The sequence below is a fragment of the Schistocerca gregaria genome, chromosome X, assembly GCF_023897955.1.
Source record: "Schistocerca gregaria isolate iqSchGreg1 chromosome X, iqSchGreg1.2, whole genome shotgun sequence".
Lineage (NCBI taxonomy): Eukaryota > Metazoa > Arthropoda > Insecta > Orthoptera > Acrididae > Schistocerca > Schistocerca gregaria.
In genome coordinates, this window is record NC_064931.1 from 77,255,734 (window position 1) to 77,273,100 (window position 17,367).

The following is a 17,367-nucleotide window of genomic DNA, read 5'->3' on the forward strand; positions in this document are numbered from 1 at the left end:
TTGATGAAATAGGTGTTGCTGTGGCAGACAACGCTGGGCACAATCCCCTATCCTCCGGCTGAGCGTGTGCTGTGTAACGACAGTTGAACATCCCGTGGTCTACTGTAGGGAAGGTGATTCGAACCATTCTCAAATGGTATCTGTACAAGACCCATATCGCACAGCAGCTTGCACCAGGACTCACAACGACGTGTTGACTTCACTCTCCACTTTCTGGCAGGGATTGAAGTTGCGAGGGCTGACCCTGGACCATCCTATGGACAGACAAAACTCATTTCCCTCTGACGGCTGAGGTGAACACACAGAATTGGCGAGTGAGGGATCTTCACCTCCAGCCACTGTGTATGAAGCTCCTCTGTGAACGTGTCACCGTATGGTACGGCTACGTTCATCATGCTCCCCTTCTTTCTTGAACAGGTTGGCGCTCAAGGACCAAAGACGTGCAGTGTGACTGGTCAGCGTTACTGCAATATGTTGCGCCAGCGTGTCATACCCGCCCTACAGGAGAGAGATGTATTTTCATGCAAGACGGGTCCCCACCGCACGTCGCTCGTGATCTTCACCTGCTTCTCCGAAACATATTTGGAAACGATCGAATTATCAGCAGGTCGTTTCCTAATGCTTGGCTGGCACGATCACCTATGATTTCCGGTTGTGGGGCTATCTGAAGGCTAGGGTTTACCAGGGGAACATTCACACATGTGCTGATCTGATGGGCAGCATGTCAAGAGAGGTACTCAGCATACCTACAGACATGTTTTGTTCTACTGTGCAGATTGCAATGCTGCGCTTTCAGACTCTGTTGGGTGCGCAGCGTTGGCCAGTAGCTGCTGCACCGTATTTAGCAGAGTAGATATTTGCTGGGTCTGGAACTGAAACATCTGCATTGGTTGCGTTGCATCTAACGCTTGCAGCTGACGCGCTTGAGGAGGGGGTGGGATACGCGGGGGTGGGCTTGTTGAAAGAGACAAATGCAATAAACAGACAAGGCAAGCAAGAAAAATAGGTACAAGTGCAAAGAAAATTTCTGTAACGCCCACCTGAAAACACTGATTAGCAAAAACACCTTAAGAGACTGTTAAAGCAAAGCCCCTGCAAAGAAAAGACCCGAGGGAATTAAGGTGCCAGCAAAACAGTAGCACATGAAAAGTCAAAACAGGGAAGCAGTAGTAGCTGTTGGCTCTTGGTTCGTGGGACACATCGTCACAAATGTTATGCTCCGCCCACTCGTCTAATATAGAGTGCCTAGGAAACTTGCTTTCTCAGATCGCTAGACAATAATTCAAGCAAATAGTATTAATGTAGTTTATTTCGGTAAGATAAATGACAATACTTAATAATAAATGAAAAGCACCATTTTGCTTTTGTTCTACAATATTATTTTTATTGTTAACCGGTTTTCGGCTTACAAGGCCATCTTCAGACATTTACTGAGTATTGTCATCAAAGAAGTTAAATGTTAGCAGACATTATTGGAAGAGAAGTAACACATCTAGAGTGAAGTAGAAACATACAGTGAGTAATATCTTTGCAATGAAATAGTAAAAACTAAACAGTACATAAATAACAATGGAGTTGACAGGAAAACCTTTAGCACAAAATAGGAATAGCATGCCTACAGAACAGTTTCTGTTAATAAACAAAAGTAATAAAATAAGATAAAATTAGAACTAGACAAGGCTGCATCAAGAGGTATGAAACACGGAGAGTGATACACAACCAATTAAAAAAGAAGAGACAGTTATCAATGCAAATACAGAATACACGAGGAACTTAAGCAATATCAATAAGATAAACAGAAATTAGTAAATGCAGGAAAATTGAGGTGTTTGAGGGAACCTATAGTTTGAGAGTGTGGTGGTACTGCATTTTAACATTAACATTATAATCAAAGCAGTGGCTGTGTACCAGTTTACATTAAATAAATGAGCAAAGTAAAATATGAACAGTATTTGATGAGGCAACTACAAGGGGAGTTAAACATGGACAGTAATACAAGTACGTTAGATGCAAATCCTTAACTATTGAAACTACAGCATGTGTGGGATACAAAGACAACTGCAACAAATAAAACAACTTAATGACTACAGGAAAATGGGAATATGTAGGAAGAGAGAGTGTGGGAAGTAATGAACAACAAAAATGATTATATGAAGTTTAGGAGAGGGGAAGTGTTGAGTTGTGTCTGGTCATTTAGGATGAGATCTGGACTGTGAGCAAGATGTTTGTTAATTTCCAGGGCTTCCAGCAGGTTGAGTTTATGGCCTTTGTTTGCTAAGTGAAGTACATGGGACATTGGCTGGTAGTTATGACCCTCACTCAGTACATGCTCAGCAAATGCAGAGTCTGAACTCTGCAACCTCCAGCTGCGATCATGTTCAGCCAGCCTAGTTGATATGTCTCTGCCTGACTGACCAATGTAAAATTTGTCACAATCAGAACAGGTGATTTTGTATACCCCACTGTCTGCTAACATTTAACTTCTTTGGTGATAATACTCAGTAAATGTCTGAAGATGGCCTTGTAAGCCGAAAACCGGTTAGCAATCAAAATAATATTGTAGAACAAAAGCAAACTGGTGCTTTTCGTTTATTATTATAATGTTGTTCTACCAAGAACCGACGGAAGATTCTGTTAATATGACAATACTTAACTTTGCGTATTTACAAAGATGTGTCGCAAGCAAATGGCGACATGCAAATAATCAGTGTCCTTCAGTATATACAGTTCCAGTACAGGCAAAACAATACAGTTTCTGTCACTGCTGTAGCCTTCGTAGGACGGCTCGTCTTCAATTCGGGCCCGCGGCTAGGCGGTGCGGCACTTATATTCTCTTCGTGTAGAGGCCGCTCCTGTCTTGGTGTCGTTCTAAGGACGGGCCCGTGGGCGTACTATTGGCTGACGTCATCTCACAGCCCTCTCTGCTCTTCCTGTCTTGATCGTCGTACCGGCGCTTGACGTTAGGCCCAGAACAGCGTTAAATCAAATAAAAGACATCTCCATCTTGATTCTTCATGTCTTCACATTTATTTCTCAACACCGGACGAACACATTTCTCGCATCGTGACACCAGTTCGTTGTTACGGTCACTGTAGAAAGTCTGACTTTGTTGATGGAGCCACAATCTCGCCTCTACTTGCACTACTTCATCACTATCAATGTGAGGTCCTCGAAGGTAAGTCAAGTCCCATAAGATTTCACACACATACATTTTCCTTGAAGGTGTTCTTTGTGTTTTGAAAGGAGATGAAAATCGAATGGGGCAAAGTTGAGACTGCGTGGTCGGTGATCGATTACAGTGAACCTAAGACGTCGGATTGTTGCAGATATCGCAGCACTCGTGTGTGGTCTCTCATGGTCATGCTGAACTAGAGGGCGCTCCGTGTGTGGAGGAACTTTTCGAATTCGAAACTCGATTACAGCAGGCGGTTTTCACGCACAGACATGTTTACGTTTCACACCTCCACGTTACGTGCTACAATCCGGAGCATTCTATCAGTCGATCGTTGGAAAAAAAAGAAAAAGAAAAAGTTCAAATGGCTCTGAGCACTATGGGACTTAACATCGGAGGTCATCAGTCCCCTAGAACTTAGAACTAATTAAACCTAACTAACCTAAGGACATCACACACATCCATGCCCGAGGCAGGATTTGAAACTGCGACCGTAGCGGTCGTGCGGTTCCTGGCTGAAGCGCCTAGAACCGCTCGGTCACACCGTCCGGCTCGATCGTTGCAAATATGTAGATATGAAGAATAAAGATGTAGAGTGTTAATAATGTATCTTCTATTTAAAAAGCTTTAAGAGTTTTCACATCAAAAATTAGTAGGCATCCCTTAACAGTACGCCGTCGTACTGTCACAATTAATGGCCCTTCGTATACTGTAGATTTCCTCAATGGGAAAGGTGTATGTAATAACAACAGTATACGAACAGTGATTAACTGTGTTAACACATTTCACTGCAGACTGAGTAATGTATTTTACTTCTGATGGCAGGCATCACTTCATAAAGTGTCACAGAACCGCTTTCATTTGATTTTCCATCACAGTACCGGTATAACCATTAGGCTGTTGCAAACAAATTTATAATATCTTAAGGTAATTTGAAAATTGAAAGCAAAAGTAAATAAAGAATTTTTATCAGCAGTTCTTGGGGTTTGGGGTATCACTTTGTTTAAAAAAATAAAGAATTAAGAAGGCATATTATACGAAAGTCGTAGTATCCACGTGGAAGACAATACTCAAATGTCAGAGAGCCTGTATTGCGTATTGCATGTATATTATGCGTATATCCTCCAAAGGTTCTAGTGAAGAAACCTGGACAGGTACGAAGACGTGAAGATTAACCTACTTCTTTCTTGTTCTCACTACGGAATTGACAAACGAGTTAAGTGGAAATAACCAATTGAAATCTCTCTTTCTTTCTCTCACAGTCACAAACACACACACACACACACACACAAACACACACACACACACAAACACAAACACCACAGTATCCGTTTACGTCTAATATCGGACAAAACTGAAGTCATTGTGAGCGGAGCCCATTATTTTATTATTCCAGCATCCGATGATGAACAACGAGGGCTGTGCATAGTGTGTATTTCTATTTATAATTTAGTTTTACCGAGGAACTACTAAATCAAACGAGCTAGAATAGGATTTGAAGATGCTTCCTCTAGAATGTTCCGCTGTGCTTTATCACTGCACCAGCTGTGGGACTGCTGCTTTTATAGCGGCGCTGCAGCTTATGTGTCCGTAAATCGTTTGGATTCCATCACACTGAGGAGATGCCGTATTGACCCGCCAGCCGTCTGGTTATCGGCTCTGTTACGGCATAAAGCCAATGGCCGGCACGCCAGTCGGAAGGACAAGGAAAACAAGGCTGTGAGAAGAGGTCAGCCAATTGCACGCTGACTGGACCTCCCTTCAGGACGACAACGTAACAGCAGCGGCCCCTACGTGAGGACAACGTAAGCGCCGCGTTCAACTGGTGAAGGCCCAGTTCAATAGCAGCTCCAAGACGAGCGACTCGGGCGGAAGCGTCAACGCTAGTGACTTCGCTTGTACTGTCTATGTAGCACAGACTAGGAATTGTTTATAATGAAGAGGATTCATTATTTCACATGTCGCCCTTTGCTTGCGACACACCTGTGCAATGGCAAAAATTAAGTATTGAAATTAAGTATTGTAATTATTGTAACCCCCCCCCCCCCCCTGAACCATGGACCTTACCATTGGTGGGGAGGCTTGCGTGCCTCAGAGATACAGGTAGCTGTACCGTAGGTGCAACCACAACAAGGGGTATCTGTTGAGAGGCCAGACAAACGAATGGTTCCTAAAGAGGGGCAGCAGCCTTTTCAGTAGTTGCAGGGGCAACAGTCTGAAAGATTGACTGATCTGGCCCTGTAACACTAACCAAGACGGCCTTGCTGTTTTGGTACTGCGAACGGCTGAAAGCAAGGGGAAACTACAGCCATAATTTTTCCCGAGGGCATGCAGCTTTACTGTATGATTAAATGATGATGGCGTCCTCTTGGGTAAAATATTCCGGAGGTAAAATAGTCCCCCATTCTGCCTTCCGGGCGGGGACAACTCAAGAGGGCGTCGTTATCAGGAAAAAGAAAACTGGCGTTCTACGGATCGGAGCGTGGAATGCGAGATCCCTTAATCGGGCAGGTAGGTTAGAAAATTTAAAAAGAGAAATGGATAGGTTAAAGTTAGATATAGTGGGAATTAGTGAAGTTCGGTGGCAGGAGGAACAAGACTTTTGGTTAGGCGAATATAGGGTTATAAATACAAAATAAAATAGGGGTAATGCAGGAGTTGGCTTAATAATGAATAAAAAATAGGAGTGCGGGTAAGCTACTACAAAAACAGCATAGTGAACGTATTATTGTGGCCAAGATAGAAACAAAGCCCATGCCTACTACAGTAGTACAAGTTTCTATGCCAACTAGCTCTGCAGATGATGAAGAAATTGAGGAAATGTATGATGAGATAAAAGAAATTATTCAGATAGTGAAGGGAGACGAAAATTTAATAGTCATGGGTGACTGGAATTCGACAGTAGGAACAGGCAGACAAGGAAACGTAGTAGGTGAATATGGATTGGGGCTAAGAAATGAAAGAGGAAGCCGCCTGGTAGAATTTTGCACAGAGCATAACTTAATCATAGCGAACACTTGGTTCAAGAATCATGAAAGAAGGTTGTATACATGGATGAACCCTGGAGATTCTAAAAGCTTTCAGATATATTATATAATGGTAAGACAGAGATTTAGGAACCAGGTTTTAAATTGTAAGACATTTCCAGGGGCAGATATGGACTCTGACCACAATTATTGGTTATGAACTGTAGATTAAAACTGAAGAAACTGCAAAAAGGTGGGAATTCAAGAAGATGGACCTGGATAAACTGACTAAACCAGAGGTTGTACAGAGTTTCAGGGAGAGCATAAGGGAACAACTGACAGGAATGGGGGAAAGAAATACAGCACAAGAAGAATGGGTAGCTTTGAGGGATGAAATAGTGGAGGCAGCAGAGGATCAAGTAGGTCAAAAGACGAGGGCTAGTAGAAATCTTTGGGTAACAGAAGAAATATTGAATTTAATTGATGAAAGGAGAAAATATAAAAATGCAGTCAATGAAGCAGGCAAAAAGGAATACAGGCGTCTCAAAAATGAGCTCGACAGGAAGTGCAAAATGGCTAAGCAGGGATGGCTAGAGGACAAATGTAAGGATGTAGAAGCTTATCTCACTAGGGGTAAGATGGATACTGACTACAGGAAAATTAGAGCGACCTTTGGAGAAAGGAGAATCACTTGCATGAATGTCAAGAGCTTTGATGGAAACCCAGTTCTAAGCAAAGAAGGGAAAGCAGAAAGGTGGAAGGAGTATGTAATGGGTCTATACAAGTGTGATGTACTTGATGACAATATTATGGATATGGAAGAGAATGTAGATGAAGACGAAATGGGAGATACAATACTGCGTGAAGAGTTTTACAGAGCACTGAGTCGAAACAAGGCCCCGGGAGTAGACAACATTCTATTAGAACTACTGACAGCCTTGGGAGAGCCAGTCCAGGCAAAACTCTACCATCTTGTGAGCAAGACATATAAGGCTGGCGAAATACCCTCAGACTTCAAGAAGAATATAATAATTCCAATCCCAAAGAAACCAGGTGTTGACAGACATGAAAATTACCGAACTATCAGTTTAATAAATCACAGCTGCAAAATACTAACACGAATTCTTTACAGACGAATGGAAAAACTGGTAGAAGCCGACCTCGGGGAAGATCAGTTTGGATTCCGTAGAAATATTGGAACACGTGAGGCAATACTTACCTTACGACTTATCTTAGAAGAATGATTAAGGAAAGGAAAACTTACGTTTCTAGCATTTGTAGACTTAGAGAAAACTTTTGACAATGTTGACTGGAATACTCTTTTTCAAATTCTAAAGGTAGCAGGGGTAAAATACAGGGAGAGAAAGGCTATTTACAATTTGTATAGAAACCAGATAGCAGTTATGAGTGTCGAGGGGCATGAAAGGGAAGCAGTGGTTGAGAAGGGAGTGAGACAGAGTTGTAGCCTCTCCCCGATGTTATTCAATCTGTGTACTGAGCAAGCAGTAAAGGAAACAAAAGAAAAATTCGGAGTATGTATTAAAATCCATGGAGAAGAAATAAAAACTTTGAGGTTCGCCGATGACATTGTAATTCTGTCAGAGACAGCAAAGGACTTGCAAGAGCAGTTGAACGGAATAGACAGTGTCTTGAAAATAGGTTATAAGATGAACATCAACAAAAGCAAAACAAAATAAATCGGGTGATGCTGAGGGAATTAGATTAGGAAATGAGCCACTTAAAGTAGTAAATGTGTTTTGCTATTTGGGGAGCAAAATAACTGATGATGGTCGAAGATGAGACGATATAAAATGTAGACTGGCAATGGGAAGGAAAGCGTTTCTGAAGAAGAGAAATTTGTTAACATCGATTTTAGATTTAAGTCTCAGGAAGTCGTTTCTGAAAGTATTTGTATGGAGTGTAGCCATGTGTGGAAGTGAAACATGGACAATAAATAGTTTGGACAAGAAAAGAATAGAAGCTTTCGAAATGTGGTGCTACAGAAGAATGCTGAAGATTAGATGTGCAGATCACATAACTAATGAGGAGGTATTGACTAGAATTGGGGAGAAGAGGAGTTTGTGGCACAACTTGACAAGAAGAAAGAAGAAGGGACCGGTTGGTAGGAGCATCAAGGGATCAGAAATTTAGCATTGGAGGGCAGTGTGGGGGGTAAAAATCGTAGAGGGAGACCAAGAGATGAATACACTAAGCAGATTGAGAAGGATGTAGGATGCAGTAAGTACCGGGAGATGAAGAAGCTTGCACAGGATAGAGTAGCATGGAGAGCTGCATCGAACCAGTCTCAGGATTGAACACCACAACAACAACATTTATTTTATTCGAGACATTTGCCTTTCGCGGGCAAGTGCTCTACCATCTGAGCAACCGAAGCACGACTCACGCCCGATACTCACAGCTTTACTTCTGCCAGTATCCGTCTCCTACCTTCCAAACTTTACAGAAGCTCTCCTGCGAACCTTGCAGAACTAGCACTCCTTAATCTGCCAGGAAGTTTCTTATCAGCGCACACCCCGCTGCAGAGTGAAAATCTCATTCTGGAAACATCCCGCAGGCTGTGGCTAAGCAATGTCTCCGCAATATCCTTTCTTTCAGGAGTGCTAGTTCTGCAAGGTTCGCAGGAGAGCTTCTGTAAAGTTTGGATAGTAGGAGACGGATACTGGCAGAAGTAAAGCTGTGAGTACCGGGCGTGAGTCGTGCTTCGGTATCTCAGATGGTAGAGCACTTGCCCGTGAAAGGCAAAGGTCCCGAGTTCGAGTCTCGGTCGGGCACACAGTTTTAATCTGCCAGGAAGTTTCATATCAGCGCACACTCCGCTGCAGAGTGAAAATCTCATTCTGGAATTTATTTTATTGTTATAAAACTCATAAATACGATTTGTTTGAATGTTTGTCTAGCGAACCTAGTAACCAGGCTTCCTAGACACCGCAGGCTTACCAGAATGCTCTTCAAGCCCATTCACATCAGCGTAGCGCGTTCCCTAAATTTCACATCACTATTATACCATCACATCACATAAAGTTACACGATGTACATTTCAGTAATGTTACCATCATAAGCAGTGGACACAATTCGTTCTTGATGTTACATTTTTTTTAAATTCAGTTATTGTTGTACCATACAGAATAGTGCCTTACACTCTTAGCAAAAAGGCAAAGAGGAACAGTGAAAGCAGTTTGTTTCTAACTTTTTCTTTCTGACGATCTCTTGCAGCGTATTGGAATACTTATAAAAAGAAACTTTCTATTTTTTCTTCGTAGTATTATTATTAGCGATGAAGCATGTATATGTTTGAACAAGAATGGGGAATTAATCTAGCGCGGCGTTGATGAAGGAATCATCTCAGTATTCACCTTAAGTGAAATAGTATTGTATCCCCATTAACTCCGAATACGAGTCCAGCGTCTGAAACACTGAGCTGCCTTATTCTACCACTATGGAAAAGAAGTTTGCCACAGGAGATAGAACGCACTTCTGTTTACCAACATAGAAATGACGCAACTGTGGAGCAAGTGGAGACTGCAGGTACATTCCTTTTAAATCATTGTTTAGACTTGCTGAAATATCAGCGCAAATACAGTTCTCTCTACCTGGAATATGTAATACACTATACACTAAACTTTATATTCTAGCAAGTGAGGTGGCACAGTAGTATCAACATGGAACTCGCACTCTGCAGGGACAGAGATTACACGTTCAGCCATCCTGATTTAGGTTCCGTAATGTCCTCTACGACTTCAGTGACATTCCCAGATAATTCCTTTGAGGATCACACGACCGCTCTCGTTTACCATATTTGCCCAATTTCAGTTTGTCTTCTAACTCCTCGTCGATGGGCATTAAACCCTAATGTTCCTTTTTTCTTATATGAGTAACTGTGTAGTAAACAGTAGCTGTGGTGTGCTATGCGGACGGTTTTACATATTTCTCTTAGCACTTTCCCTGTCCTATCTTGGTAGCTATCGATATTAGATCTGCTAGCAATCGCCGATAAAGATAAATCAGACGAATTAGAGTAATTTCGAACTGTTGTCCTAACTTGATTATTTTGTAATGTTTAAAAAGAGATGTCTGTCATTATTTACGAAAACTGCATTTTTCATGTGAACTAGCGCTAATTTAAGAACCGAGCCGTGTCCTGATATTGTAGATGGGTTAGCAACATCAATAGTAAGATTCAGGACCGTTATTTCAATATATTCGTTATCATTCTTGATATTTTCCTTGCGCAATATCAGACACTCTTTCTTGTTATCGTTGTCCCATGGTCGTGTGGTTCGCTAAATTTTCTCTCATGATATGAGCTATTCTTATTTATGACTATGCAACTGCGTTCTGATGATGGTGCCACACTTAACCTAGGCGGCGAAATCTACTAAAGAATGAAAAAAAATTCGCACACGTGGAAAACCGTTCCTGAGTGGCGTGAACTCTTTTGTGTGCGTTCTTGAATGTAACTGTTTGTGTGTAGTGTTTTATAGGGTGGAGACTGAGAATCATCTAGGCATATGCCTCAACGAGCTTAGGAAAGTGCTGAAAAACTACAGTAACTTTCTGCATACCTGACAAACGGTCGTTTTCTCGGTGCGCTGGATACAAGTTTTAACTGATCGCAGTACGCGTTAAGCTAGACGAGATGTTGCTATGTAAGAAATAGTAGCAGGGACTTATCTAGGTTGGGGTGACAGGGACAGCGTCGCAGGTTCTCGAATGACGAAGGGCCGTCTGACATCAGAAAGAAAGAAAGAAAGAAAGCATGAAAAATTTAAAATGGCAGGCAAAAATGAAGAAACTAAAAATATTGCCTGTATCTTTGTACTAGTATGTTTACAAGCTCCTAATTTAAAAGGCGCTTGTCAGCATAACTATCTTGATTAATCTGTATATGGCTGACTTACCTTGTTTTTAATTTAAAAATTTCAACCGCTGATTATAAAGATATCCTTGGTTAACGTATTTGGTAAGATTTCCTCGAGGATCCTTGTATTTCAAAAATTAATCCTGGTGAATTTTTGATAGTAAGATGTATTTTGAATGTAACGTGGTAAATGGAATATGTTACATTATGTATGTGTTATTTTATTTGGAAGATTAAAAATTTTTCTCGTTTTTTAAAAATAAACTGTTGGGACTTTGGTTGTGTGTCTACCCATTTCCATAATCAGCCATTGCCAATAGTATCTAGTCTCAGTATTGCCACAGAAGTAAATGAAAAAATGGGTATCAAACTGCTCAGCATGAGGACTAGTTTTGCATGGAAATATTTTATTGCTTGAAAGTTATCAAGCTAACTAAGAAAAACGTAATTAGTGATTTAGGGAAAATTCGCAATGGACTTTTGTCAAAATTTTTATAGCCAAAAAAAGCAAGTGGTGTATCAAATTAACCAGCTTGAGGTCCAGTTTTGCAAAAGAAAAGAAAGAAAAATGTAAAAGTCGTTCCCCTGCTTTAAGATTAGCTGTAATTTAATTTTCGTTATAGTTTATGATAATAAACATTATACAGTATTAATTGTTTTAACTAGATGTTGTCTCCTGTAAGGTATGATATAAGACAAGACAATAGGCATGTCATATAACAAAATAGATATGACAAGAACGAGAAGGAAACTTTTTTTCACAATCTAAGGGGTAACAGTGACAGGTGTTTTCTTGTGTACTCTAAGTTTGATATTTTCATACTTTTATATGTGTTGCGCAGGAAATGTAAATTAATGGATAACCCCATTTACACATAATGATAATGTATTAAGATCACTAAGTGGTCATATCAGAGAACTGCTGTGTATTTTTGGCTACAAAGCTATCAGCAACATGAAAAAAATTTACAAAAGAAGCTATAGCTTTTGCTGTGGTGGTGGTTAGTGTTTAACGTCCCGTCGACAACGAGGTCATTAGAGACGGAGCGCAAGCTCAGGTTAGGGAAGGATTGGGAAGGAAATCGACCGTGCCCTTTCAAAGGAACCATCCCGGCATTTGCCTGAAACGATTTAGGGAAATCACGGAAAACCTAAATCAGGATGGCTGGAGACGGGATTGAACCGTCGTCCTCCCGAATGCGAGTCCAGTCTTTTACTGTCAGAACTGATTAATAAAAAAATAAAATAATGAATAAATTATGGAAGACCAGTTCTGTGAGCTACTAAGTGGTCGTTTTTACATTTACAGTAGATCACTCGCACTTATTCCCACGTGCATTATAGATGAACATACATCTGAAATGGCCTGCCACACATTCTCCTAGTATGCTGTAGTTTCCTGGCCACAAAAAATCTATAGAATGGTCGGAGATACAGGCTACTTAGCATCAGTTCATTCCTGTTATGGGATCCCATATTACCCATCTGACTCGCATTTGGAAGTTATCTACATTTTTCTTTTGGCTCTGGATTGACTTCTACTACACAAGTAGAAGTGACTCCCGTTTTGCTCACCGCACCATAAATCTCATCACTGCGTAACTTGCGTAACTATCTCATTCGTTCCACAGACACGATCTTAGGTTTTTTTTCGATTTTTCACTTCTGTCATATTTGTCGTAGTCCTATACCGTTGTGCCTGGTGCATGTTGTGCTCGTATTTGGGCTTTATTGGACGATTTATGGTTTCTTGACAAGTATTAGGTGTCTGTTGCTTACAACTTTTTAATAAAAAACTTTTATTTACGTTCATGACACTTAGTAAATTCGTTTCACACAATTACTGTTAACAGCCTCACGACTCATTTAAAGAGTTACGACTATGGTCTATAGTAGAGTATGAACTACACCTGACTAAAATTCTCACGTACATGGTCACTGCAAGGGTTACATAATATAAAGGCAACATAATTGAGCCTCATGACTAAGCTTTCTAACATCTACAGTAAATCAACTTTAAAGATATTTAGCTTCAAAATTTAGTCATATGACCACATAGTGTTTATGATGACTCATCAGACAATCGCCTAGTGCTTGACGTAGAAACTAATCAGTGAAGAGGTCTGAGCTTTACTGGCGTTAATGGGGAACGAAAGGGTTTACCGGCGTTTAATAAAGGACGGATATGAATGAGTGTGAAAACCGATGACTGGGTGCCACAAAAGCGTGCATTTGTGAGGTTTTGTACTTAAAGTGTATAAAGAGGGTGCAAACACGACAAACCTCTATCCAACTTTATAAAGTATCAGATGTCTGTTACATCTAACACCATGTCAGCGACCGAATGACAGAAACTGGTGTTGAGACGTGGAGTGTCTGACTACGAACAACGACGGTTGTCTTACCAAAAGCAAATTACTGATGATCGCCCCACTGCAGTAAACAATTCACCTGGTGTCATTTATGGCTTGCACTTGCATGAGAAAGAACTGCAAGTTACAAAGAATTTTTAGATGTAAAATAACTAGAACAACGATCTTCAAAGTAAATAGAATCTAGAACTATTTTTTACCCACATAAATGTAATTGTCAAAACGAAGTATTGTATCATATTATCTGAGTATCCTTGCCAAATAAAGAAACCGAAGTATGTAGTCCAGAAATATTTCTTTATACAGTACATTCAGTAATATCGACTATCGTGGAATAAGTGGGTGGTACCTGTGGGATGCTTAGTTTAGGTGAGACTCACTGTAGCTCTGTCAGAACAGTTGAAGAATGTATCATAGAATACGACTAAGCATCATGTGTGTCACACAACATGCTATTTATCACTAAAATAATACATCAGAGCTGTTTAGGTACAATTAACTCTAGGCAAGCCACGGAAGACAAATAGAATGGTGCAGCTCACATTAGACAGGATCTGCTGGAAACTGAACGAAATAATGTCTGATAATCATTTAAAACGGGAAGAACGTTCAAAATTAATATTGTACAATAGAGTTCACAAAACTAAATAGTTCTAGTTTTTTTATTTCTTACTTATTACTTTTATATTCTGCCAGTTCTTGGCACGGGTGGTTATAACAAAGGTTAAGGAAAGCGGTAGAAATTGCGTAGCAAAATCGTGGGTTTAAAAATTTCTGTCACTGCTTTTGGGCATTTTTTCTTATTACTTTATGTTGTAAATGAGGGACTTTTAGGCTTTAACAGTAAACGAAACTGTAGATTTTGAACTGCAGTATTAAAGAATAAGAAATTGCTTGTTTTCGATGCATTTTTCACGGAATGCAAACCATACTTACATGTGTATGAAACTCTAGAATTTATTTAATTTATGAAAAAATGAATGAGCTGTTACATTTTAAACTTTATGTTTAGAAAAAGCTGAAATTTTATAGTTTATCTCAATTTTACCACAGTTTTTAATAGATTTGGAAAATTCTAGAGTTTTGTATTAAGGAGTTTGTGTTTAATAAGCAGTGCAAAATTCATCGAAGAATCTCTCTTACTTATGAAGAACAGTGTATCAATAGCAAAACATGCAGCCAATAGTAAGTGAAAAATGATGAAATTTCACATGTAAAAAAATATTTTGTTATGTTTTTGAACTTCCACTGTTATGAATGTGAGTCCTGAATTCTTCCTGGTCATGTTGACAAAGTTTTATGAATTTATTTGTAAAAGTATTTGGAAATTAAAATTTTCCGTAGTGCTTCTCCTGCTCCAAATCGGCCCGTTTGACGTCCAACCCCCCCTCCCCCTTAAATCAGCAGAGTGAGTTCCAAGAGGCTACCAGCACTCTATCTAGCACAATGATTATGTGTAAGAAGGGAGATCAGTGGTCGTGCAGCACCTCATAAGCCATACTTTTCTGCAGTCAATGTTAAGCATCGCTTACAGCGGTGTAAACAGCGACACCACCTGTAAACGAGTGATTTACTGTGACGAATTACGTTCCATCCTGTGACATTCCGACGGAACATTGTTTAATGCGTGCTTTAGAGGAACAGCTGGGAGACAGTGATTTTTTAAGGACGAAAATCCACACTGGCATAAAGCAACATAGCGAGGCAATGGTTTGTGAACAATAATAATTGCTGAAAAGGATTCGCCTGTCGAGAGTCCCAACTTAAACTCAATGGAACATCTTTGAGATGAGTTAGAACGTCGACTTCATTCCAGAAGTCAGTGTCGAAACAACACTACGTTTTCTGGTTTCGCCTCTTTTGGAAGAATGGGCTGTCGTTCCTCCACACACATTCACACACCTTCTGGAAAGTGTCCTCGACAGAGCTGAAACCGTCATAAAGACGAATGGTGGACACACCCCAGAATTATGCTTGGATACTTCTGATCAGATGTGTAACCGGGAAACGACTCAGTACTACAGTATACCGATACATTGAAACACGTCCATGCACGGACAGACGCTAAGCATTGGCATTTTACCGCATCACTTTACTAGGTGGATAAAATCGAGTAAAATTATGGGAAAATATTTTTGCTTACTTAAAAACGCAAACAGAACCAAAACTGATATTGGAACGCACCAACCAAAACTGAGCGTAATTATAACTTGTATACGCATTTTGTATTTGTGTGTAACACTGTAATTCCGTATGGATCAGCATCTGGCTGTAAGGTGCAAATCGAATGAATTTCTCGTAATATCAAGGAAATAAGTCCTATGCGCTAGATCGGGCGACTTGGTGCAGTTGTTACGTCACTGAGCCCACAATCGCGGAGACAGGGGTTTCGATTCCTCTCCGGTCATCTGCACTGGTGTCCAAAATTAAAGCGACAAACGGATTTTGCAAAGTTTCTTTTATTTACTCACAAAACAGTACAAACAGAAACGTTCTACGTTATTTTCAACTTAACGGATTTGCACACACATTCAGACAACTTGTTAATGTGGTCAGTATGGGGTGCGATCATCTCTGGCAGCAATACAGGCCCGACAACGACGGGACATGCTGTGAATGATGTCATCAGTCCCATGTTAAGACAATAACGTTTATTCTTCTGGCAGAGCTGCTTGCAGTCTTGGAGAGTGGTTGGTGGATGCTGACGTGATGCAAGCCGTCTCCATAGTGCATCCCAGGCATGCACTGTGGGAGTGAAATCGGAAGAGCGATCAGGCTATCCGTGCAATATCTTGCGAATACGAAGTCTGGGCCCACAGCACGTCGCAAAAATTAAAGATGAGGTCCCAAGATCTCGTCACGATACCTGACAGCGGTTAAACCTTGCCGATTCATCTGTACAATTTTATGATTAGGGGTTCCTCGATAACTATCTCATTCCACGATGTTTGGGTCCCGAAATCGTGTTTCCATTCTCTCCAGATGCGAATCCGTCCAGCATCACTCTCCAGACTAAATCGGGTCTCATCTGTGAAAACAGAACTGTTTTACATGGCTGCACCTGGAACATCGTTTCTCGTAGATACATTGGTATACTGTTCGACCGTCCAGGTGGCATGTCGATGACTCCACTCTAGACGTTCCTTTCTGTGAATACGCATCAGAGATAGACAAACAGCAGGCCTCTGACATAAGGGCCACTCTGTCGAATCCTTCTGCCCACCGTTTGCCTCTGTGCAACACGCCCAGTGGATGTCGCGAGCTCACATGCCAGTTGCCGTGCAGTCCTAAGACGGCACTGTCCTGCCCTTACAGCCAAATAACGGTCCTCTCTTCTGAAGTCACACGTGGTAGGCCCTGCCCTGGTCTTTGGGATAGAGTTTTGGTATCTGTAAACTGTCGCCACATCTGAGAAACAACAGAACGACTCGCATTAAGCTATCGGGCCATATCAGTTTGCGACTGTCCTTCGTCCTTTCTTTTTGTGGCCGTCCACCGCAGAGAGTCTGGTAGGCATCTTCTCTGTTCACTACTGCACCGTCTGTGACTGTGTACACAGAGATTATGGTTGTGGGGCTACCCGGCAAACACTACCTTCTTTCATAGGTGCCCTGACGTCATCATTGGCATGGTTGTTCATTGACCGGACTGCCATCCTCCGTGCAGAACACGATCGTACGGACATCTGGTTAACATGAAACTTCCTGGCAGATTAAAACTGTGTGCCGGACCGAGACTCGAACCTTCGCCTTACGCGGGCAAGTGCTCTACCAACTGCAAAGGCAAAGGTCCCGAGTTCGAGTCTCGGTACGGCACACAGTTTTTGTTGTGTTGGCAGAAGAGCCAACACCGTGTTACTAGTGGAGGCCGAAATGCACGCGTTTTAGCTCACGCAGGCTGGCGTGAGGAGGGAAGATCTATAATGACGTGAGGTCTGGAACATGAGAAGGAATTAGAATTCAGAAAGCGGACGTAATT